The sequence below is a fragment of the Ornithodoros turicata genome, chromosome 6, assembly GCF_037126465.1.
Source record: "Ornithodoros turicata isolate Travis chromosome 6, ASM3712646v1, whole genome shotgun sequence".
NCBI classification, from domain to species: domain Eukaryota; kingdom Metazoa; phylum Arthropoda; class Arachnida; order Ixodida; family Argasidae; genus Ornithodoros; species Ornithodoros turicata.
Window position 1 is genome coordinate 23,455,321 of NC_088206.1, and position 17,542 is coordinate 23,472,862.

General features: G+C 42.5%; 1 long non-coding RNA gene across 2 annotated transcripts; it reads right to left on the bottom strand.

The window, feature by feature from the left end:
- Window positions 1–7,400: 7,400 nt before the first annotated feature.
- LOC135396430 (uncharacterized) lies at window positions 7,401–17,522 on the bottom strand. 2 transcript variants are annotated; one of them, XR_010423383.1, is made up of 4 exons: window positions 17,421–17,522; window positions 12,899–13,010; window positions 10,248–10,426; window positions 7,401–9,653 (listed from the first exon to the last, which is right to left on the bottom strand). It is a non-coding gene; the product is annotated as an uncharacterized LOC135396430 (long non-coding RNA). The 2 variants fall into 2 exon arrangements; XR_010423384.1 differs by lacking the exons at window positions 12,899–13,010; window positions 17,421–17,522 and adding an exon at window positions 12,663–12,878.
- Window positions 17,523–17,542: the final 20 nt, after the last annotated feature.

Consider the following 17,542-nt stretch of genomic DNA (forward strand, 5'->3'; position numbering starts at 1 on the left):
GAAGTTACATATATTATTGGACTACTACGTTTATTTTACCTAAGAAGTCGGACAAGGTGCCACATTCAGTTATATTCTTTGGGAGAGAATTCCAGTAGGAAATTGTTAGTGGGAAAAAATAGTTTTTGTGGACATTGGTTCTGCAGGATAGTTCACGTATATAATTTTTGTGCCATCGGAAGGAATTTTGGTTTTCAATAAAAGTGAAGTACCCCTGCATTGATATTGCAGGTAAGGGGGGCCCGGGCCCCCCTTACCGACCACGGACCGACCCACACAAATCGTGCAAATCCGAGAACATAATATATGGGTGTGGGGGGGGACCAGTGTGATGATCGCGAAAGTTCTTGCAGTCCATGGCGTCTATCTAAGAAGCACTCTTGAATGGTTTTCAAAGTATGAGCCTTTCAAAGTACTTCCAATCTCGTGACACCACCTCATTGGTCATGACAGCCTCTACATGTAATCGTACTGTGAACGTCTAACTATTTTCGTTCCTTTTTTTAATCCTCAGTTTGCATGCACAAGTATGTGTGTGTTGTCGACACAAGATCAGCGGGGGGGGGGGGGGGGGGCGAGTTTTCGTATCGAGCCCCCCCCCCCCCCCCCCCCCCTACCTTGGAGGTCTGGCTACGCCACTGCCCTTGGGACAGCCAGCACCAAGCTGACACCAAGACAACTCAGATCAGATAACTCATAAACTCACCTCACACCAGGACAGCTCATACAACAATAAACATTTTTCTTTATTTCTTTTTCTTTCCTTTTTTTTTTTTTTTTCAGGGAAATTGCTTTGGGGAGTACCTTCTCAAACTCAAAATTCAATTATGGGTATAATTGTTTTGACGCTGGAACATATAAAGGAAAAAACACAACACAAGCCTAAGGTGACTGGTCCCCCAGGCACCTTGAGGCTTGTTGTTGTGTTTGTCCAGTGGCCTAGCCAGAAAGGGGTTGGGGGGTTCAAACCCCTCCCGAAACCGTACCTTTGGTAGTGCATTTCGGAGAGGGAAACGAGAGTGAATAAATCCTCCTCCCTATATGTAATGTTCTCACCGAACCTCTCCCGAAATATATTTCTGGCTACGCTATTGTATTTGTCCCATTAAAGTATTTGTTCTGAGGCTGGACCATTCTAATGGTCCAGCCTCAGAACAAATACTTTCCATCATGTTCACCTGCCGTGGCTGATGCGAACCGTACTCATAGACGAAGTGAAAGTGTCTTTCGGACGAATGGGCGGAGCGAACGGGATATCATTCGCTGTTGCAAGAGGACCAATGAGCTAGAGCTGTGCAAAAGAGCGGCGCTCGAACTAAGCCCGAACTAGGGAGCCTCCATGGGTTGCTGCTAGCCCGAACCCCACTCACCAGAAAGGAAATATCCGTTAAGCAAAGCATTAAAAGAATTTGTTCAGCAGAAAATAAGTTTAATAAACATGGCCAGCAAATGTCCTGATTTTCTACAGAGAAATTATCGCTCGGAACTCATTCATAATTCTTTCATCATGTTCTCTTCTAGACCAAAGCTGGATAAAGATAGTGTAATTTTTGCAACGACATATATCGCAAAGCACTTTGCAACACCACAGCCAACATATGAATATCCTTGCAATGGAGCGCGCTGTGAAACATGTGCGTTCACAATGACATGTAAGCTGTCGCGCACGGGTTTTAGAACAAATAATTTCTTGTTGTATGGGCAGGAATAATATACTCACGCGGAACCATTTTTTTCCTACACCTGTCGCGCACAGCACCACATCTAATTTCGTACTGAAAATTCGCCAGTCCGTCCATGATAATTCAGTCAGTGTCTCTTACCTGATCACCTGTTTTGCAATACATTGGCGAAACTTCGAGCTAATGAGAGAGAGATTATATGGCTATAAATTCGACATCCGCGACAACGTCCAATCCCGGCCGAATTGCTATTCATTTCGACCTTTCCGAAGCATGATTTGTAAGTATCATCTTAGAATAGAAGGTTCGAAAATGACAAGAAGCTCAAAAATAGGGAATCCTTTCCCAAATCCCTCCAGCACCAAGCCTTCAACATCAGTCCTGGTTCCTATTACACCAATTACCTTAAAGGAGGTCTGAAAGCCATCTCTAAAATTTACCGTTCCGAACGCGTTGTGGAAGCAGGTCCCTTGTGGTGCCTGCCCTGATGCAAAAGGGATCAGGCGAACCTGAGCCTTACTTGATGATTAACACGAAAATTTTCTCTGTGCACGATGTTTTTCGTGCAAAAAAAATGACACTTGAACACCGCCACGCGTGTTCCCACTCGACTCGCTCCTCCGCGTGTCAAACCAGGAGGAGAATGAAAAAAAAAAAAAAAGCGTAATTGGTGACGTAATAAAAGTTGAAAGCGGCGACCGCGCTTCTATGCGGGTCAGTGGCAGTGCTGACTTGGTTTCTTTTCTTTCTTTCCGTTTTCTTTCCCTCTGCTTTCTCCCTGTCAATGGATGTATAAGGTGAAACCCCTGTTCTCGAAATTCATGTTCTGGAAATAAGGAAAAGGGGAAATGCTGCTTTGTAAAATGATATGCCGCGACTAAGAACATATAACATCACTATTTAACCACTCAAATTCAGGAATTTTCTATATGTGTCCAAATCGTCTTAGCGAACGAAAGACACATTTAGAAGCAATTTGGCTTAGCAGGGCGGCATGTTGGTTGGTTAGTTGTGTGCATGCAATATTATGGCTGGGGACCTGGGGTTACAGTTTGCCGTTGGCAGTTTTCCACGCTAGTCACGTGTTGCTTGCACGCTGATATGTCGTCTGACGCAAACTTAACCGGTGTTGTCGGTCACTATATGGTGGATAAAACTGATGCACTATATATATATGGTGACAAAACAAACTGAAGCAGCGCTTAGTGCTGCACTGTGTTTATACGTATTGCCACCAACAACACAACAAGAAACAGTCACCACGATAACGAACAGCATACAAAACACAAACAGGGACAGAACAGCGTTCAACTGGCACATGATGACATGAAGTTTATTTTCATAATCCACCGGAAGGTCGCCTTAGGGAAAGCAAGGTCAAGTGGGGAGGGGTTGACCGCTTTTTGGTTGACTTCCGTTCGGGGAGTTCAATGAGGAGGCCTCTAGCCTCTACAATCTCACGGCCTAACCTTGAACAATGTCTGTAGATAGGGTAATTGCCACCTTTCGTAGTGAAAAATACCGGCTGAGGGAGAGGAGGTGGAATAGAGGGAAATGAGGAAATGTACGCGGGAAAGGGAAAGTAAGTGAGGGGTGGACAGTATACAGAGAGAGAGAAAGAACGAGCGTACTGGCTCAAGACAACAATGATAATAATAATGAATAACTAAGAAAACGACTGGTGACTACGGAGTTGGGTCTGTGCTCCAGATTTATTCAAGCTGCAGCGGAATGTTGAAAGGAAAACCCCGTAAAAGCCCCTATGAAAGGTGTTGTGTCACAAATACCGGCAAAAGGCTGCTGGTATCACCTTCCTACCGGCAACCGACAAAGAGAGCAAATAACCGGCCGTGCCGGTATAATACCGGCCTGGTGGCAACCCTATCTGTAGACCAATCTTCGTTTACTGTATCTGATAAACAAAAGAAAAAGGAAAAGTAACCTCTTCCACCGTTGCAGCGGGGTTCTGAGTGAAAAATAGCAGACGACGTTCTTCGAAACCAATCAGGGGCTCCACTTTTCTGACGTCAAAATGACGCAAGCGGCTCGACGGCTCGTTCCGGGTATTGCCGTCGTTGCGCATGGTCGCGATTTTCAAAATCGAATTCTGCGATATTTATGCACCTGTTGATAGTATTACTTCGCATGGTGCATTTTAATAAGCTTACTAACCGCTTGGTTAAAAAAAAATGCTAGTGATTAAAGTGCTTTCCTAGCTCCTTTAATGTATCTACGCAACATTTAATTATCACTTATTTTTTGTTTTTCCGGTTATATACAGGGCAAAAAAATGTAACTGTGGCGACGTGCTCGCCGGAAAAATTGTGGTACTTCCGGCAATTACCTTCTGGAAACTTTTGCTGACATTTAGCAAGGCTTTGGACAATTTGTAAACAATTAATTTTTTTATTAAACTTTGAAAATTGCCAGAAATATGAAATCAATCACGGATAACCACAGGCCCACCAACAAAAACTATTCACAGTATAGCATCAGAAATAGTCGAAAAAAATTAGTAAGAATTATGATTTAGCCCCGCCTGCTTGATTGTCAAAAAGAAAAGCGCACGGGAGGTGCGGAGAGAGAAGGAAGTGTTGCCACCACCTTCCCCTACTTTGATCTTGATGCTGGTGACAACCTCTTATCACAAAGAAGGCAAAACAAAACGTGAGACACTTCCTCCTCTAGACGCACATTTCGCGCACGCTTCTTTGCGAAAATCAAGCAGTCGGGGCTAAATCGTCATTTTTAGTGCGGTACTGTTGCGATACAAGTCTTCGTCTGTGGTCTGCGGTTGCCTGTGGAGGACTTCATATTTCTGTAAAAAAAGTTAGGTTCGCTTGGATATTTTCAAAGTTAAAAAGTTTAGCAAGGCTTTGGACAATTTGTAAACAATTAATTTTTTTTATTAAACTTTGAAAATTGCCAGAAATATGAAGTCAATCACGGATAACCACAGGCCCACCAACAAAAACTATTCACAGTATAGCATCAGAAATAGTCGAAAAAAATTAGTAAGAATTATGATTTGGCCCCGCGTACTTGATTGTCAAAAAGGAAAGCGCCCGGGAGGTGCGGAGAGAGAAGGAAGTGTTGGCCACCACATTCCCCTGCATTATCACGAAGAAGGCAAAACCTCCTCTTGACGCACATTTCGCGCACGCTTCTTTGCGAAAATCAAGCAGTCGGGGCTAAATCGTCATTTTTAGTGCGGTACTGTTGCGATACAAGTTTTCGTCTGTGGTCTGCGGTTGCCTGTGGAGGACTTCATATTTCTGTAAAAAAAAGTGAGGTTCGCTTGGATATTTTCAAAGTTACAAAGTTTCCAGGAGGTATTGCCGGAAGCCCCACAATCCACCTGCGAGTACGTCGCCAGTTCGAATTTTTTATCACTTCAGTTAGATCCCCGCGTTCAGTTAAATTAAATAAGTGGCGAACGGATGCACTAATCGCGGAACTTTCTGTGTCCGTACGGTGCCACCTTACAAGCTGCGCACCGTGTGAATGAGCGGGAGGCGCTCATTATTTAAATAAAAATTCAAATGAGTTTCGTGAAAAGCATATAACTTCTAAAGCAGGGTGCCGTCGGCATTAAAATGGGTACTACCTCTTTTGAGATCTTCAGTGTACACCTTCTACAGAAAAATCTGAGTAGGTCATTTGTTGCAATCATTAATTGGTTTCGGTTTACATATTTTTGTCGCGGCTGGTCGTGGTGAAGCTTAAAAAAGTTTCGCAGGGTGATATGCATCACTATCGCCTAAATTCATTTAAATTCACGGGTTTTGATAGAAATCACAGTTGCAAAAAAAAATAAAAATAAAAATAACTGCAAACAAATGTTACACCTGACTATAAATTGCACAGTCGCCCGCGGGAAACTGCCAACACCGAACTTGGACTAACCTAATCATAAACTAATCAACGTGCTGTTTCGCCGTGTGCGCCCTGATAAGCCAAACTGCCGTTAAAATGTGGCTTCCGTTCGCTAAAACGATTTGGACAGACACCATGCAGAAACCCGTGAATTTGAGTGGAATTATGCCGTGCTTAAACACGGCACATCGTCTTACGAAGCAATCGAGCATTTTCCAATTGTGCCGAGAACGTGAATTTGGAGGCCGGGGATTTCGCAACCGGGAATATCGACGCGTATTTATAGAGTATATTGTATTTAAGGCCCTGTATTTTGAATACTATTTGTGGTATCTTGGTATCTTACTCAATACTTTTTCGGGGGAGATGTACTCTATCTCAAATACATTTTGTGGCACCTTCTACTCGATATACTCTAACTATACTTTTTGGATCGCCTCTCAGTTTTCCATTTTCTCTCTTTTTCTTTTCATTGGCATGCTCGCTCTGCGGGAATTTCCATTCCGACCCCGTACGTTGACCTGAATGTTTTCTTTTTTTCTGGAAGATAAGAATTCGAAGAGCAAGGGTTTTATAATGAGTGCCCTGTAGCTGCAGCAGAGTTCTGCAAAATATCCCCTCTGACTCTGCTAGCCTTCTAGGACACCCCTGCTTGACAAGCTTCTATACTTTTTCAATTTGTAAGGTATATAATGTAATGTTTGTATGTAGTAGGTTGTGTGTATGACAGATCGGTCAGTGACCACCGCAAGCCCTGGTATTTATGGACATAAAAAAGTCATCCTGCGTTGTCAGTTCGCAGAATGAAGCCAACGAAAGAGGCGCGTTCACTCTCATTGCCAAACCTTCGGACGATTTTCGAATATGTTTCGGAAACCGATAATAATATTTCAGTCAAATGCAAGCTTTGCTTACAACAAGAACATGCTTTCGACCAGGAAGACATCAAACTCAACGTGTTTCAAACTCAAACGTGTCTACTCACGTACTTTTCTACGACGCCTACCAAAGTATCTTAAGTGTATCTTAAATACTTTCGGAAGTATTTGCTACTTTAACTTAATTACTTTCATTTTCAAGTATTTATACTCTATCTTAATTACAATTTTTCGTCAGTACTTACTATCTTATTTTAAATACTTTTTGAGGTATCTTGTACATGTCTGCCTGCCAATGACAAGTGCAAAAGTGCATGTATAAAAATAGGACCTGTGGTCACTTTGTGTTTTTTTTTAGTGGTAGTACTATGGTGTGACGGAAAGCTTTTTTGTACTTCATATCTCAGGGAGCGGTATGCTACTTCTGTACTGATAAGGAACACTGAAAACTTTTGCCCTCTTATTTCTTCTCTTTTCAACAATCATTTTTTTCTAACCAAGCCGTTTACATGACTGCTAGAACGTACCATGCGAAACATTGTGTTGTTGCTAGAACAGTTCTTATGTTGTCCTGTGTCAAGTGTGTTCAATTGCGTGTGTTGTGTTTTTTATTTTTTCACTCGTGTAATGGCAGGTCAACAGTATCACTGAATAAATAAATGAATAAACGAAAGGTTGTTGCTTTTTGGGCTCTCACAAATGGGGTACCTACTACAAAGACAAAACAAACAAACTTTCGCTGGTACACAGGCAAGCTTTTTATCACCAGCAGAGAGAATCTCTGTCCCTCCAGGCTATTTCGTATTTACCTTGGTATTTACAGACGAAAGGAGTGGTGATCCTAGTGATACTGGGCTGCGGGTGGACATCGCTGGCTGGAGCAACAAACAAACAAACTTCTGCGTGACTAATACTGTCTGATCTTTGCAGTCCCTATCATGTCTCGTAAGAGCAAAATAACTCATACGTTTCAATCACTTGTTTATTTACAGCAATTTACAAATGCACCATCTCCCATCCTCCATCCGCCTTTCTTCTGAGTGGCGGTTGAGTGTGAGGGACAAATTAGAAAAGTTGGATTGTACATGGCCATAGCAGTCGTTTGAGATATTGGGGGTAAAAGATTGCTGTGGCCATAGATACCCTGCTAGCAAAGTTGAAGGCGTTGGTAATGGGAAGGGCTCGGAATGAGATACACAATGTGAAGAGAGTCGTTCGCTTCCGGCTGCAAAAAAAGATGGAAAAGCAGGTGGCATTCAAAAGTAATCATAAACATAAGTGGAGCTAAGCTAAGCCAAATGCTGAAGCACTGGAGCCAAAAGAGTCCGAGACTCAAAGGGAAATGAGTGTGAGGTCTCCAAAAGATAGATAGATATTGATAGTTTATTTGTCTGCCTGTACATTATGTGTTGTTACCTATGGGACTGCTAGGACAAGCCTGTTACGCACTCCCATAGGTAACAACACATCATGTATAGGTAGACGAATATAATCTTGTGAGGCAACATTTGGCATCTCGAGTAAATTAAAAAACTCCTGGATATAAAACAAGAGAAAGATCAAGACTACTATTATCGACCGATACATGCTGTAATATTACAAAATTTAGCTTATCTTTGGTACGCAAAACACATTTCAAACCAAGCAAAAAATGCAAAAAGTAATCGGTGAACTCAAAGACAATCATACAACAGGGTTGTACATGCACGCAAGGAAATACACTAACTTTCCTCTTGAACAGAAAATATATAGTTATTGATCTGGTGTATATGAAATGGCAATTTATTCCATAAGTCTGGGTCAGTGTAATACAGTGAGTGTGTTCCATATCTTACGTGTGGTGGGGATAGACGAAAGTAGAGAAATCCCGTCGTAGCAGATATGGGAAAACAATATTAGTGACGGTTACAATATGCGGCATGTCAGCAGTGCAGATTAAACTTTGTATTTTGTAACTAATAGGAACGAGAAAGGAAAAATGATGGAATTAGCTGCTGGAATTCTAAGTATTGTTCGTAGTACTAGCTTTGGAATCAGTAACAAAGACCGTACACTTCAGCTGCACAATTAAGGTGCGAGTGAACTAAGGTGTAGTAGACTTTCAACATCATTGGAACAGGAAGGAACCTGATTTTTGACAAGGCATATAATGATGCAGAACATGAACATGAACATCAGAGTGGGCCGACCTACAGCAGTGAGAGGTCACGTCTGTGCATGATACGATGCACCTTATCTCGTTCACTCTGTCTCAGAAATATGGGGCATAGCAAACTCATACAAATGCAAAATTGTGTTGCTTTGCATATATTCCGGCCTCCCTTAGGATGACTTTGTTGGCTGAGCTGAGGTTTTCACATATAAAGAATGGCACACGCCATTATGGGCCTAGAACACTTGTAAGGTTCAGGAGCTCGGTACACTGTGGTAAGCTTTTACAAAAAAGCAACAAGGGAAAGTGGTAAAAATGCTGCATGAAAGATGGAAGTCACTGAAAACGTTAGCAGGCTGTAGGACTCGAACCCACATCTTCTGGATTGGTAATCGGTAATCCAGAAGATGTGGGTTCGAGTCCTACAGCTGGCTAACCTTTTCAGTGACTTCCATCTTTCATGGTTAATTTCTTAGGCAACTTGAAGCCTTGTATGTGATTGTCCCTTCTATGTTGTTCCAGCCTCAGAACATCAGTTCTCTCTAGTGAAGTGGTGCTTGTGTTCAGATCGCCTGGAAACACATTTACATATCAGGTTTTTGGAATTAATTATTTCTGGATACTCATATTGACCGTCTGAGGAAGCTATGCAGCAGATTGATGACAGGCTCTTGCAAAAGGGTCAAGGCAAAAGCATTATGCCTACTTGGCATGACTCCTCAGTGACGATGATCAGGCACACTTGATATACTGATGCAGATACATCCGGTAGGTGGTCTCCTAACTGCTAACATTAGGAAAAGCAAGCATGTTACCATGAATGTGAAACACAGTGATAATCCTGCTGAGTGTCTTGAGTATAGCAGTGGTCTCAAAGAACAAACAAAAGAAAGCAGGAACTTAACTGATACAGGATTGGCAATGGGAGAAAGAAGGCAAGACACATATCAACATATCCTTTAGTATCAACATGTGGACTACACAACGAATCCAAAGGATATGCTATTCTACATTTTCCAAAAATGACACTCACATTTGAGTCGAAGTCCCTAAATACAGAAATTTCTGAAAAATAAAAAAGGAAGAGTCCCGAAATGAATTTTGGAACTGTTTTGTAAGGTCTGGTTGTATGATACTGTGATTGAATGTTTTCGTCTTAGGCTCAGTGAAATGTATGACCACGAAGCAATGAGCTACACGTGTCCTACTGTGTCACAGAGAGGATATGATGACACACAAAAATGGGTGACATATGCCAGCCTGCTAAAAAAAGTCTAGTTTTTTGTGCCGCACAGTATGAATAATTCACATTAGACTCTCATGCACTCCTTGCCTGGTGTGCAAATCACAGACAAGCACAGTAGATGGAGAAAAGTATACTGTGTGTGATAGTGTCAGCAGCTATGGCATAGAAAATGTGTTACTATGATCGAGGACCCTGCTTGCGGTTGTCCTCTACGGAAAATCGTAACTGTAATTTCAAAGACTGCGTAGGGCTTCATGAAAATGTTGTTGGTGCACTACTCACATTCAGTATTCAAGGAGGCCAAATATGCAAAAACCTTCATCAGATACATCTATACAATGAATGTTAGAAGGAATTTCTGAGCCTAAGAAATTTTCATTCGTTGTGTGCACGATCAATATATGAACTTTTACCTGTTAAGTGAGAGAAAGACTTTGGTAGCAGATTGCTTCTGCAGAGGTGAAGACTTCATCAAATCAAAGATCAGCACACTTGGTCTCCATCATAGAGACCAACCACGAGGACAGTGAAGGCTTGGAGCAACAAAGAAAACAGGTTTCGAGCATCGGAAGGACTGCTTTTCAGAGAAGACCTGCAAGTAATAGAAATATTTTTACGTGAGTTTCACATACATAAAATGGCCATGCATGTCGGTCATTATTGGGCACATGCAGTGTTCACTGGAACGATCGTCTATTTTGCCCTTGACCCGACTACTTTTAATTAGGTCATCAGTCTGAAATCCTTACTTGACGAAAAACAAAATGCCTTCGAACAGCTAGGCACATTATGAGCAGATTCATTTCACGTGTGATTGCATATGAAAGTAAGAAGCAAAAAAGAAAAGTTACTGTCTAGTTATTGTTAAATACCACGGACTGTGCTGTAATGTGCTGAGCAAAAGTAAGAGCAAACAATCAGAGCTTTTGTTGTCATAAATATCTCCGATGTCAAGCGTCCCCAGTATTCTTGATGAAGGTAGACTTTTCCTCATCTTGTACATGAGCAACAGGTACAGTTGATCTGTTCAGTTGTAACTAGCAATCATTCTTTGAACTGTTCTCTGCTTCAGCAATGCCAGCAGAACAACAGAAGTGTTACCTGCAATGACTTTATGCTGCATGACCTGAACAGTGTGTATGGTACATGTTTACCTGCTGTCTCTGTCTCAAAATTTGGAATATATTGCTCACAGGAATAAGAGGTGCCGATTGTCTGTGTAAAAAGTTACGTGAATATATGTAATTAGAACTTCTACATATTTGTATATATTTGGGCCTTTGGGTAGCTCTGTTTGTACCCTAATAATTCGATGTTCTATTATCATTTCTGTTTCTTTTTCCCATGCCGCAAGTGTCTCCACTAGAATTTGCTATTGACCCCTCGGCACAGGTAGGTATATATGTTAAATAAATAAATAAGTAAAAATCAATGGAGAGTACCCTGGCAAAAGGATCAAAATAATTACACGTGTGGAGAGTGATCGCTTTCAGTTAAACTTCTTGGCAAGTATTGCAAGCAGCAATAAGTATTCTTTTTTGTCTTTTCTTCAGAAAAAAAGAGGCTAGAAGCGTTCGAGGAAGAGGATACTATTAATGGAGAAAAAATAGATTGGAGGCTGTTTCAAGCACCACTCAGAACATGGTCTGAATCACTTATCTATCTCTGGACAGCGTGCAGAGAGAGAAAAAAAGAGGGATTCCATATACAAAGCATTTTAAGCATTGCACATGGGTATCCGTTCCATGTCAGTTCACTTTACGAGACACGAAAAACCAAAATTGCCAAAAATGTACTTTACCTGACTCAGTTTTTCTGAAACGTTAGTGTAGAAAATTTCGAGAGGATCAATTAATGGCTAAGATATGATGCACACGTACAGGGTGGATCAGGGGGGCAACATCCATTAATTGGGTGGATCGTACCTTGGTAAGACTGCAATGCTATGCGTGCTGGGGTAGCGTATATGGTGAATGAAAGATTTGTACATGGGCTCTGATTTTTCCATAATGCCCATGCAATTAGTAACTACGATCAAGTGTGTCATGTACAGAATTGTTTGGAATCATCAGTCTTACTCAAAGCAATTATGCAAGTTTTCAGGAACCATGTTATTTAAGATAAAAAAATTTGGCGAAGGGGACAGAACAGGCCTCCGAAACGGGTATAGGTGAGCAAGCCTTCTGTTGTCAGATGGGTAAACATGAGTGACTGAAGCTAAATTTCGATCAGCATATAACAATAATAATAATTTATTTCACCAATGACACTTGGTGAGGGGATACAGACAAAAAGCAGCAAGAACTGCAGCCTGACGAGGTCTGACCCTCCTTTAATATCAGGTGACAAAAGGCAAATAAGATGCCACATGTAATTTGGCTCTAAAGCAAGTCAAGGAAGAGAAATGATTTGGAAAGGGGGACGGAACTGGTCTCAGAGACAAGTAGAAGGCTCGCCTTATCTTGACAGAGGAGTAAGTATTAGCACCACAGGTGCCAAATTTGTGCTAAGCATATCAGGAGGCAAAGGGAAATCAGATGCCATAACTTATTTTGCTCAAAAAGGAGGTTATTGGGGAGAAAAGGTCTCAGAGAGGAGTAATAGGTTGCCTTATGTTGCAATTTCACCTGTGGATGATGAAGTTGAAATAACAAGACGGGATATTTTAGCAAATGTCAGTGTGGTGACAACTAAGGATACCTTGAAAGATGTATGGCGTGAAATGCACATAGAAAGAGGAAGCCAAATTACGCGTGCTTCGTTTTTAAGCTCTGCAATATCAACAAGAAGAAAACACAGCAGGTGTAGCTTAGTTTTTCCATGCTCACATTGAGTGAAAAAAGCATTTCGTCTGAATGTAAGATGTGTCTTGAGTATGCTTGGAACACAGGCAGGGAGCCACTGCAAATAAATCGCTTGTAACATGAAGCATACTTGTTTTTAGTGTTGAAAAAGCCATTCTTACACAGAGTAGATGTGCTTATGTACATGCATTTATTCCGGGAAAATCTTAAGTAATGCCAAAGGATGGAAGATGCAAGGCAAAAGATTGGAAGATGCGCACCTGTTAAAAAGCTCAATAAGGGTTCTTGACTCCATCCAGATGACAGTTGTGTTTACAATATGGGATGCCATGAAAGGTCAGTTGTAAGTCATGCATAACTTAATTGTAGGTCCTGCAAAAGAACATAAGATAAATACCAAACATAAATATATAGTGTAGTGAGCCCCCCGACGAAGTAAGTAGTGCTCGGAATGGTACGAATCCCTCCCCAGATGTTCCTTTGGACCCGATGAACAGGATAAATGCAATTAATCGACCTTATTCGAGAAATAAATATGTGAAAGATTGGAGCACAGACGAGCAGACTGGTCGAGGACCCACGGCTACTTCGATCGATCACTGCGAAATAACTACTGCTCGGAATGGTACAAATCCCTCCCCAGATGTTCCTTTGGACCCGATGAACAGGATAAATGCAATTAATCGACCTTATTCGAGAAATAAATATGTGAAAGATTGGAGCACAGACGAGCAGACTGGTCGAGGACCCACGGCTACTTCGATCATCACTGCGAAATAACTACTGCTCGGAATGGTACAAATCCCTCCCCAGATGTTCCTTTGGGCCCGATGAACAGGATAAATGCAATTAATCGACCTTATTCGAGAAATAAATATGTGAAAGATTGGAGCACAGACGAGCAGACTGGTCGAGGACCCACGGCTACTTCGATCGATCACTGCGAAATAACTACTGCTCGGAATGGTACAAATCCCTCCCCAGATGTTCCTTTGGACCCGATGAACAGGATAAATGCAATTAATCGACCTTATTCGAGAAATAAATATGTGAAAGATTGGAGCACAGACGAGCAGACTGGTCGAGGACCCACGGCTACTTCGATCATCACTGCGAAATAACTACTGCTCGGAATGGTACAAATCCCTCCCCAGATGTTCCTTTGGGCCCGATGAACAGGATAAATGCAATTAATCGACCTTATTCGAGAAATAAATATGTGAAAGATTGGAGCACAGACGAGCAGACTGGTCGAGGACCCACGGCTACTTCGATCATCACTGCGAAATAACTACTGCTCGGAATGGTACAAATCCCTCCCCAGATGTTCCTTTGGGCCCGATGAACAGGATAAATGCAATTAATCGACCTTATTCGAGAAATAAATATGTGAAAGATTGGAGCACAGACGAGCAGACTGGTCGAGGACCCACGGCTACTTCGATCATCACTGCGAAATAACTACTGCTCGGAATGGTACAAATCCCTCCCCAGATGTTCCTTTGGACCCGATGAACAGGATAAATGCAATTAATCGACCTTATTCGAGAAATAAATATGTGAAAGATTGGAGCACAGACGAGCAGACTGGTCGAGGACCCACGGCTACTTCGATCATCACTGCGAAATAACTACTGCTCGGAATGGTACAAATCCCTCCCCAGATGTTCCTTTGGGCCCGATGAACAGGATAAATGCAATTAATCGACCTTATTCGAGAAATAAATATGTGAAAGATTGGAGCACAGACGAGCAGACTGGTCGAGGACCCACGGCTACTTCGATCATCACTGCGAAATAACTACTGCTCGGAATGGTACAAATCCCTCCCCAGATGTTCCTTTGGGCCCGATGAACAGGATAAATGCAATTAATCGACCTTATTCGAGAAATAAATATGTGAAAGATTGGAGCACAGACGAGCAGACTGGTCGAGGACCCACGGCTACTTCGATCGATCACTGCGAAATAACTACTGCTCGGAATGGTACAAATCCCTCCCCAGATGTTCCTTTGGGCCCGATGAACAGGATAAATGCAATTAATCGACCTTATTCGAGAAATTAATATGTGAAAGATTGGAGCACAGACGAGCAGACTGGTCGAGGACCCACGGCTACTTCGATCGATCACTGCGAAATAACTACTGCTCGGAATGGTACAAATCCCTCCCCAGATGTTCCTTTGGACCCGATGAACAGGATAAATGCAATTAATCGACCTTATTCGAGAAATAAATATGTGAAAGATTGGAGCACAGACGAGCAGACTGGTCGAGGACCCAGGGCTACTTCGATCATCACTGCGAAATAACTACTGCTCGGAATGGTACAAATCCCTCCCCAGATGTTCCTTTGGGCCCGATGAACAGGATAAATGCAATTAATCGACCTTATTCGAGAAATAAATATGTGAAAGATTGGAGCACAGACGAGCAGACTGGTCGAGGACCCACGGCTACTTCGATCATCACTGCGAAATAACTACTGCTCGGAATGGTACAAATCCCTCCCCAGATGTTCCTTTGGGCCCGATGAACAGGATAAATGCAATTAATCGACCTTATTCGAGAAATAAATATGTGAAAGATTGGAGCACAGACGAGCAGACTGGTCGAGGACCCACGGCTACTTCGATCGATCACTGCGAAATAACTACTGCTCGGAATGGTACAAATCCCTCCCCAGATGTTCCTTTGGACCCGATGAACAGGATAAATGCAATTAATCGACCTTATTCGAGAAATAAATATGTGAAAGATTGGAGCACAGACGAGCAGACTGGTAGAGGACCCACGGCTACTTCGATGGATCACTGCGAAATAACTACTGCTCGGAATGGTACAAATCCCTCCCCAGATGTTCCTTTGGACCCGATGAACAGGATAAATGCAATTAATCGACCTTATTCGAGAAATAAATATGTGAAAGATTGGAGCACAGACGAGCAGACTGGTAGAGGACCCACGGCTACTTCGCTCATCACTGCGAAATAACTACTGCTCGGAATGGTACAAATCCCTCCCCAGATGTTCCTTTGGACCCGATGAACAGGATAAATGCAATTAATCGACCTTATTCGAGAAATAAATATGTGAAAGATTGGAGCACAGACGAGCAGACTGGTAGAGGACCCACGGCTACTTCGCTCATCACTGCGAAATAACTACTGCTCGGAATGGTACAAATCCCTCCCCAGATGTTCCTTTGGACCCGATGAACAGGATAAATGCAATTAATCGACCTTATTCGAGAAATAAATATGTGAAAGATTGGAGCACAGACGAGCAGACTGGTAGAGGACCCACGGCTACTTCGCTCATCACTGCGAAATAACTACTGCTCGGAATGGTACAAATCCCTCCCCAGATGTTCCTTTGGACCCGATGAACAGGATAAATGCAATTAATCGACCTTATTCGAGAAATAAATATGTGAAAGATTGGAGCACAGACGAGCAGACTGGTAGAGGACCCACGGCTACTTCGATGGATCACTGCGAAATAACTACTGCTCGGAATGGTACAAATCCCTCCCCAGATGTTCCTTTGGACCCGATGAACAGGATAAATGCAATTAATCGACCTTATTCGAGAAATAAATATGTGAAAGATTGGAGCACAGACGAGCAGACTGGTAGAGGACCCACGGCTACTTCGCTCATCACTGCGAAATAACTACTGCTCGGAATGGTACAAATCCCTCCCCAGATGTTCCTTTGGACCCGATGAACAGGATAAATGCAATTAATCGACCTTATTCGAGAAATAAATATGTGAAAGATTGGAGCACAGACGAGCAGACTGGTAGAGGACCCACGGCTACTTCGCTCATCACTGCGAAATAACTACTGCTCGGAATGGTACAAATCCCTCCCCAGATGTTCCTTTGGACCCGATGAACAGGATAAATGCAATTAATCGACCTTATTCGAGAAATAAATATGTGAAAGATTGGAGCACAGACGAGCAGACTGGTAGAGGACCCACGGCTACTTCGCTCATCACTGCGAAATAACTACTGCTCGGAATGGTACAAATCCCTCCCCAGATGTTCCTTTGGACCCGATGAACAGGATAAATGCAATTAATCGACCTTATTCGAGAAATAAATATGTGAAAGATTGGAGCACAGACGAGCAGACTGGTAGAGGACCCACGGCTACTTCGCTCATCACTGCGAAATAACTACTGCTCGGAATGGTACAAATCCCTCCCCAGATGTTCCTTTGGACCCGATGAACAGGATAAATGCAATTAATCGACCTTATTCGAGAAATAAATATGTGAAAGATTGGAGCACAGACGAGCAGACTGGTCGAGGACCCACGGCTACTTCGATCATCACTGCGAAATAACTACTGCTCGGAATGGTAGAAATCCCTCCCCAGATGTTCCTTTGGACCCGATGAACAGAATAAATGCAATTAACCGACCTTATTCGAGAAATAAATATGTGAAAGATTGGAGCACAGACGAGCAGACTGGTCGCCGACCCACGGCTACTTCGATCGGTCACTGAGAAATAACTACTGCTCGGAATGGTACGAATTCCTCCCCAGATGTTCATTTGCACCCGATGAACAGAATAAACGCAATTAATCGACCTTATTCGAGAAATAAATATGTGAAAGATTGGAGCACAGACGAGCAGGCCGACCCACGGCTACTTAGATCGGTAACTGCGAAATAACTACTGCTCTGAATAGGCAAAAATGCTGCCCCAGAAGCTTAGGAAGCTTACTTGACGAGATGAACGAGGTAAGAACAAGTGACACACTTACCCTGTTTAATATTAAAACTGGGCTCACTTAAATCCAACAACAAGCGAGGCTTCTCAAACGGCACGGGGACAAAATAGCCAGTGATCACTATATGCCAACGCAATCGGCACGTAGCCTCGTTC